The sequence below is a fragment of the Balaenoptera borealis genome (assembly GCF_965194805.1).
Source record: "Balaenoptera borealis genome assembly, chromosome: 4".
Classification (NCBI taxonomy): domain Eukaryota; kingdom Metazoa; phylum Chordata; class Mammalia; order Artiodactyla; family Balaenopteridae; genus Balaenoptera; species Balaenoptera borealis.
The window spans coordinates 4,264,559-4,272,806 of record NC_138861.1 but is presented as its reverse complement, the minus strand read 5'-3'; the positions used below and the strand labels follow the sequence as shown (position 1 = coordinate 4,272,806).

Below are 8,248 nucleotides of genomic sequence, written 5' to 3'. Positions count from 1 at the left end.
GAATGGGCTAAGAATCTAAAATCTAAGGCATTATTCTTAGTCTTATGTAATTCTAATCAAATCATTTAATCTTTTTAAGTTTTGCATGTTTATCTATAACCTAGAGGTAATAATACCTGCCCTGCTTACCACACGTGGTTGATTTGAGATTAAGTGTGATAATGAGTGGGAGACTGCTTTGTTAGCTGTTAGTCAGCTAAATGCCAGCCCTGGTTCAATTTAAAGGGTGTTCTCTCCTCAAAACTTTCTACCAGAAGGCAAGGAGATTCCAACAAAGAGGTACTCTTTGCAGTGACCACCAAAAATCCAGAAGTTGAAGAAGACAAGAGCTGGTGGGGAACAGCCAGGTGGAGAGAGGCAGTTGGAGGGCCTCTGGGGGGTGGGAGCATGTCCACGAACCCATGAAATCATCTATGAGAGAAAAAGTCCACTTTAAACCCACTATGCCCAGAGAATATAAAGCCAGTCCAACTTTCTGTACAGAATGTTTCCTTCTGTTCCCCTGTGCTCAAATTGTAGAGGATACAGAAGGTGTAGACAGAGAGCTGGATGAGGAAAGCAGACAAATAAAGACTATCTATGCCCCTCTGCAGAAGGCAGCTACCTGCCCAAGCCCAGAAGGCAGCAGTCTATCTCCCACCCTAGGAAACAGAAGCCACAACCTCTCCACAGAGATTATTTACTCATCATTCTTAGAGATTACAAAAGGTCATCAATTCAGAGTTTTTTTTTAAAAAGTGGGTCTAAAACACTATTTCTACCATTTTTCTTTTATTTCCTCAAAGTTCTTTCAGAGTTTTTAATGATTACAAAGCATTTTAATGATTACAACTGAACTGGATGAATGATTATGTTTATAATTAGTTAAAAATTGACCTATTAAATCAAAAGACTGTGGTCAATTCATGTATTTGAAGACCATCAACCCTCCTATCGCTACACAACTATTTTATAATAGACTGTAAAGAGTAAACAAACAAACAAAAAAGCATCAGGGTCAATTGCTGTTGTTTTAACAGGACTCTTTTACACTCTCTTATCCTGCAACCAAGATTTGAGAGAGGAACTCAAGTTCTTTTAGCTAACTTTTACTGAATGTGAAACTGATCAGGACCCTGTGGAGTTCCTGGGCACAGAAGCCTTTCCATGTCCCCTGTCTCTTATTTGTAGGGAACAGACTCCAGCTTCCATGACCTTCCCTGAGTTCCAAAGGGCAGATTCGAACAAAGGGCAGATTGCTAATCAGGGAAGGGAAAGGCCACAGAGACAAGGGATTTGCAGCTATGAAACAACAGTGCAGCCTTGGGGCAGGGTCCTGGTTCCACCTCAAGGGATACACAGACCGATATCTTGAGCTCATTACAGAACTAAAACCCCCAATAAATGGATGGTGCTAACATTCTTCATTCCAGAGAAGACCACCTGTGGCCAGATTAAAGGAACCAGAGAAGCTCATCAAGAGACCACCTGAGACCAGATTAAAGGAATTCAGGCCCTACACACCCTTAATTTTATCAGCAATCCCACCCTTGAACCATTGTTATAAAACTCCTCACCAAATCCTCCTGATTGGGACACAGTTTTTGAGGCAGGGGCCCACTGTGTCCCCCCTTTGCAGGCTAGACTATAGATGCTGGGGGCAATCTAGGCAGAAGATGACTGTGGTTTGACAAATGAGCTGGTGTTGGAGGTGGAAGGAGAGAGTAGAGTTATATTTTGGAAATAGAATCAGGACTGTTAATGGTTCAGTGTCAGGGTGTGAGGGGAGGGAATGTTACCGAACTGAACTTGTGTCCACTTGCCCAACGCACAGCAAAACTAATCCTCTGACACCAGGTTGTGGTGAAGGAATGTGCAGCATTTATTACATGCACCAAGCAAGGAGAACAGGCAGCTCATGCTCAAAAGACCCCAACTCCCCTATGGCTTTCAGCAAAGGAGTTTTTAAGGCAACATTTGGAGCGAGGACTGCAGGGTGCATGATTTTCCTTTGGTTGCTTGGTGGTGAGGTCACAGGGTGATGTTTCAGGAATCTTCATCATCAACTTTCTGGTTCCAACCAGTCTGGAGTCTGCATGCTTGTGGTCAGCATGTAGTCACCATCCTCCACGTGGGCGGGGTGGGTCTTAGTTTCTGCAGAACAACTCAGAGATGTGTGTCAGATTGCTATGTGTATCTCTTGAGGAGGAACTAGGACTCTGTTTTACCTCTGAACTATTTTCATTACATTTCTTGCCTTGTTTCTGCATTCTCTCACTTCCCTAATTAATAACTGAGTTTGGAACTCAGGGAAAGGCTAGGAGACTAAAGGCTTTTTCTACAAACAAGAAATGGGGGAAATGGAGGGGTTTTTGTACCTGGGAGGGCCTCACAAGGTCTTGCTTGGTTTCAATCCCGCTTTTTCTTTGACAGTCCTCAATCCTGCGGGGAACAGGGGCAGGACAAGAAAGGGAATAAAGTTTCAGATAAACATGCACATATGTTATATTTAAAATGGATAACCAACAAGGACCTACTGTATAGCACAGGGAACTCTACTCAGTATTCTGTAACAACCTAAATGGGAAAAGAATTTGAAAATGAATAGATACATGTATATGTATAACTGAATCACTTTGCTGTACACCTGAAACGAACACAACATTGTTAATCAACTATACTCCAATATAAAATAATAAGTTTAAAAAAATCATAAACTCGGCAGGGGAACTCAGTTTTAGGGGGACTCAGTTTCAGGAAGAATCAGGGTGAAAAACAAAGAGAAATTTGAGGTATGGTAAATTTTAGGTATCTGTGAGAAACCCAAGTGAAAATAAATAAATTAAAAAATTAGCGATGCAAGTCTAAAGCACAAAAGAGAGGTATGTTGTGGAGACATCATCATTATCTTAAAGGCGGGATTAAAATCCCTGAAAATTGATGAGATCTCCAAAGAAGAGTCAATAGTAAAAGAAAGAAAATAGAAATATTGCCCCAAACAACTCACGATCCTTTGAAATAGGTACAGTTATATATTATTTCCATATCACAAGATGAGGAAACTAAAACTTGGTAAAGGTTATGTAGCTTGCCCAAAGGTTATGCAGCTATTAAGAAACCCAAGGCACATTTCAGTCTACAGCCCAAGCTCTGATTCAAAGTAATTCAGACCTAAACTCCAGCTGAACAAATATCAAACAAAACCAATCAAACCCTATCCGCTGCTCTCCTAATTCTACTTTTCTCATATAATTTGATTACAATTTACCCGAAGTTTCTTAAGCATTACAGGTTATATATTTAGTACACTCCCTAAATTTAAATCTGTACATTACAGAAGATAGAACCATTTGGCTCCCCACATTCATCTATGGAGAAACCCTACTTACTAGTTTGTTACAAAGTGAAAAAGTTGATGTTCTATAGAGACAGCATATGTGGTTCTAGGCATCACTTTATGCAGCTGTCACTTTATTAATGATGAAGTTAAAAGACGACCATTGCTGTTTCTGGTTTTTTAATTAAAAATTAGCATACAGAGAGTGATTATTGACTTGTGTTTTGCAGAAAGTTGAATAACCCATCATTAAAATTTCGAGCCAATCTAACTTATGTTTAATATATACAATGGGTTGCACACATTTGGTATTTATTTCTCAAATGAAATTTGAGCAAACATGAAAAAGGTCTGCAGTTCTTTTTTTTTAATCACAAAAGTTAATAAGGTTTAGAAAAGTTGTAAAAAGGTCAGTTGTGATTTTAATTTGAAGATTTCATCCCCATCCCATTCCAAAACCCAGTTTAGTATAAATGTAATTCTGCAGGCAAACCTTGTAGAATAAGAATTTGAAGGAAACTCCGCACAAATATTCTTCAGTTTTCTAAAGAGATGTGCCACAATCACACTCCTAACAATTTTCATCAGCGTAAACACAGGCCACCTCATGGGTGTAAGAAGGTATAAAGATGTACCACCTTCTTGAGATTTGGAGGACTGAATAGAATCGCATGCACAGGACTTCTTTAATATACAATGCTGCCTACAATAGTTTACAAAAATCTGTTTCCCATAGTATAATAAATCTATAAATTTGAAATATTCAGAGTTGTACAGGTATTATAAAATCTCCAGACACTGAAAATCTGGTGTTTGATCCAACAATTTTCATATGGTTCGATGAATGGCAACAAGTACAGTAAAATATGAGCATTTTGGCCCCCAAAAGGAAGACTGGAAAATATTACTAAGCCTGAATCGATCACATGGGTACACCCAGTAATCTATTGTACAAAGGTAACACATTTTCAAATGCAATCCAGTAGACTCAATCTGAGCTCTGTAAAATGCACATGCACAGGAACAAATGTATCACACTGGAAGCACAATGCATTATTCACAAACATACCCCAAGCATTTCTTACAGATTTATGGGGTAATGTATATGGAAACAGATACATCTCAACACTTCTATCCCATTCCAACTACCTTAAACTCACACCACTCTAACCAATGTACTCTAAAGAGTCAACCTAAGAAAAGGAAAATCTCTATGACTTATTGTTTAAAAAATAATGTTTTCCAAAAGATGAACTCAACCTTATTTAGGTAGGCAAAGATTTTTAATATGGCATTTGAGCAAGGTCAATCTTTCTTGTAAAATTAAAATCTTTTGCAAATATTAAACTTAGTACTTATAATTTCCACCACCCCCCAAATAAGAACAATGTATTTATGTCTAAGGAATTTTATTAGTAAAAGTAAGTAGAGCAAAACAATAAAAGGAAAGGATTAAGTTCCTCTGACTCAAGGTAATGCAACCGTGGTTAATAGCAAGTGAATTGAGTTTAATTTTGTTTTTGCAGAGGGAATTATGACTTCTCAGGGAATTTCAAACTTTAACAAGAAAAGTACATTCAATAAAAAGAATAAATTTATATCTCCTCATCTGAGATTTCTATACATATCATGGGCTCCCTAGCTGAAAGAGTTTTTATTTTATAACTTTAGAATAACTGTACATAGGAGTTAAATCTCATGCCTTTTCAAAGCTTTAGAGAATCTACCAAGAAATAAAGATGAAATAAGTTAAAGATGTGTCAAGAGTTTGTACCACGCTTCTGAGAGTTGTGTATATTGCTTCTTATAATTCAGATTAAGTGTAAAGAAACACTTCCTGATACTGATTTCTTTGATATAAAAAGTATTCATAAAAAGAAGTAGTGGATTTCTCACTCTGAAGCCTTCTAAACACACTATTTTTCTTTGTGACTGTGTACAAATGGCCTTGTTGATGGACAAGGAAATTACTGGATCAGGCTCTAAAGTAATGAGAAAATTCCCTAGTCCAATTGCCACAAACTACGTTATTATTTTATAGTCCCAAGTGATTCCAGATGATCTTCCCTGGTTCTTTTAGAGTTACTATCCCATTGTAAAAAAAGAAAATGATAGTTCAATTATTATGGATGTTTCTCTTCTATTTTATTTTTTTTAATTTAAAAAAATTTATTTTTTTACAATATTCCTTTTGTTTTATGTTTTGGTTTTTTGGCCGCGAGGCATGTGGGATTTTAACCACGCCCCCTGCATTGGAAGGCGAAGTCTTAACCACTGGACCACCAGGGAAGTCCCAGATGTTTCTCTTTTAAAAGCCGTCTATTCTCAGATGTTGCAATCACAGAGAGAAATGATTGTCTGGTTCAGTTTTTCTTTGTTTTCTTCTCACAATGATATATATAGCACGAGATCAAACCTGAATATTGTTATTTCCTCCCACCCACCAAAAAAATACACACAAAATAAAATTGATAAGGAGTGTAGGGAAGATCATCATTCTGATGGTTAATCATGTGAATGATGTTAAGAGCTTAAAAATGAAGTAAGTAGAAAAGCCAGAATTACCGTGATTTTTTAAACATAAATACTTAAGAAGTCCACATGTCATGCATATAGCCTCCATACTGAGCTGTGTTACCCCTTTTGTTCAAAATCCACTGTTTTGGGTAGAAAAATAGCACAGTGATGAGAGTCATATATTTACAACACCTTTCTGGTCTATAAGACTTGAACAAATAGGGGATTCGAGTCGCATTTGAATCAAATAGAGGATAATACAAGTTCCTTAAGATCTTAGGAACAAGGAGGTAGCGAATCCATGGATAGAAAGTGGTTAACCCTAGTATAGGGCTCTGGGGCATCAGGCTCAAGAGGATGTTCAGTCAACCCCAATATTAGTGCCAATAATTCCTGAAGTAGCCTATAAATAAGAGAAGTCTCAAAAGCAAGACATTTCACTTGGAGGGAGGTACAGAGCTTTCCAGCTGAATAAAAGTTGATTCTGCTACATTATATCAAAGATGAATAGAAAGACATGGATGCTTTGTGGCTGAACCATCTAGAAAAGAGATTTTCAGATTTTGAGTGGAAACTCAAACTCCAGGGTTAAGAGCGCCCTTAGCATCTGTGCTGCTAGAACCACCAAACTGCGAGTTAGCCTGGGCGTTGTCTTTTAAGTGGCTTTGGAAAGGCTGTCACCCAAATTATCTCCCAGAAGAATGATTCTAATAGTTCAAGTTCTAGCAACACAAATCCAATCTCTGCTATTCACTTGTTGTGTGACCCTGGGCAAGTGACCCAAATGACATTAAGATGAAATGAAATACTGCATTTGAAGCACTCAGGAGTGCCTCGCACATATTAAGTATTTTAATAAGTGTGTTAATAATGAGATGTAAGTAAAACCCCATTCAGCAGAATGACTCTCCAGAGAGCAATCAATTTTGATAGAAACAGTGGGTAATGATCAGAGTGGAGAAAACCAGAACAGACAGACAGAGTGTAAGAGGAAATTAAGGGACTAAGGAGAGGGCAAAAAAATAGAGAGAGAGGGAGACAATAAAACATACTAGAAAAGAAAAGCTGGGCACATAAAAAGAGAGACAGAAAACATGAACTAATAGATTTAATCGCATAAAACTCAAAGGCTTTTTTCTGAAAATATGTCATAAACAAAATTAAAAGAATTATAGATGTTCTCAAACTTTTATTATGCTATTAATAGATAATGTGGATTTCCAGGAGATAATAATAGGATACAGTGTATAAGAAAGAATATTTATATTCTTAAATTCTATCCATAGGTTTTGGGGACTTTTTCATTGTTTTCTCTTTGTCTGTCTGTTTGTTTTTGTTTTTGTTTTTGTTTTTTTGTCTGTTTGTTTTGTAACACAAACTTATACACCTCCTGCAACAGTGTTCTATAAAAAATGAGTCTGGGAAACCATGTGGTAAAGTAGTGGTCTGCAAAGCACTTTAATTATATATTCATATCAATAAAAATATTTGAACATGTTTTATTTATATACTTTTTAATGTATTTGCTTATTTATTTATTGTATTTGTCACAGGAGGTTAAAATGAGATGCTGTCTCAGTTTCAAACTGAAGAACCAAAGACCAAACATAGAACAGTCTGGTCAATTACTTCCATATTCCACGGTGAAGTTTAGACCAAAGAGGCAGAATTTTAAAGGAAGTGATCAAAAACCATTCTCCCAACCTTTACCCCTACCACATGCTGACTAAAAGAGACTTCAAGAGAATCAAAAGACAATGATGTCCTATTGTGGTTTTGTCTTGCATTTCCCTGATGATTAGTGATGTTGAGCATCTTTTCATGTGTCTATTGGCCATCTATATGTCTTCTTGGGAAAAATGTCTATTCAGATCCTCTGCCTATGTTTTAGTTGGGTTGTTTGGTGGGTTTTTTTGATATTAAATTGTATGAGCTCTTTATATATTGTAGATGTTAACCCCTTATCAGTCATATCATTTGAAAATATCTTCTCCCATTCAATAGGTTGCCTTTTCATTTGTTGATGCTTTCCTTCACTGTGTAAAAGCTTTTAAGTTTGATTAGGTCCCATTTGTTTATTTTTGCTTCTGTTTCCTTTGTCTAAGGAGATAGATCCAAAAAAATATTGCTAAGGCTTATCTCAAAGAGTGTTTTCTTCTAAGAGTTTTACAATTTCAGGTTTCATATTTAGGTCTTTAAGCCGTTTTGAGTTTATTTTTGTATATGGTGTGAGAAAATAAAAAAGAATGAAATTCTGCCATTTACAGCAATGTGGATGGACCTGGAGGGCATCACGCTGAGTGAAATAAGTCACACAGAGAAAGACAAATACTGTATGTTTTCACTTAAATATGGAATCTAAAAAATAAAACAAATGAATATAACAAAACAGAAATAGACTCACAGACACAGAGA

General features: G+C 36.7%; 1 protein-coding gene across 1 annotated transcript in view; it reads right to left on the bottom strand.

Moving 5' to 3' along the window:
* Positions 1–417: 417 nt before the first annotated feature.
* Positions 418–8,248, bottom strand: part of LOC309628596 (uncharacterized protein) — a 330,271-nt gene continuing 322,440 nt past the window's right edge. Inside the window, exon 11 of the mRNA XM_082391826.1 lies at positions 418–2,421. The gene's annotated coding sequence lies outside the window, so the exon portion shown is untranslated. The remainder of the gene's footprint in view (positions 2,422–8,248) is intronic.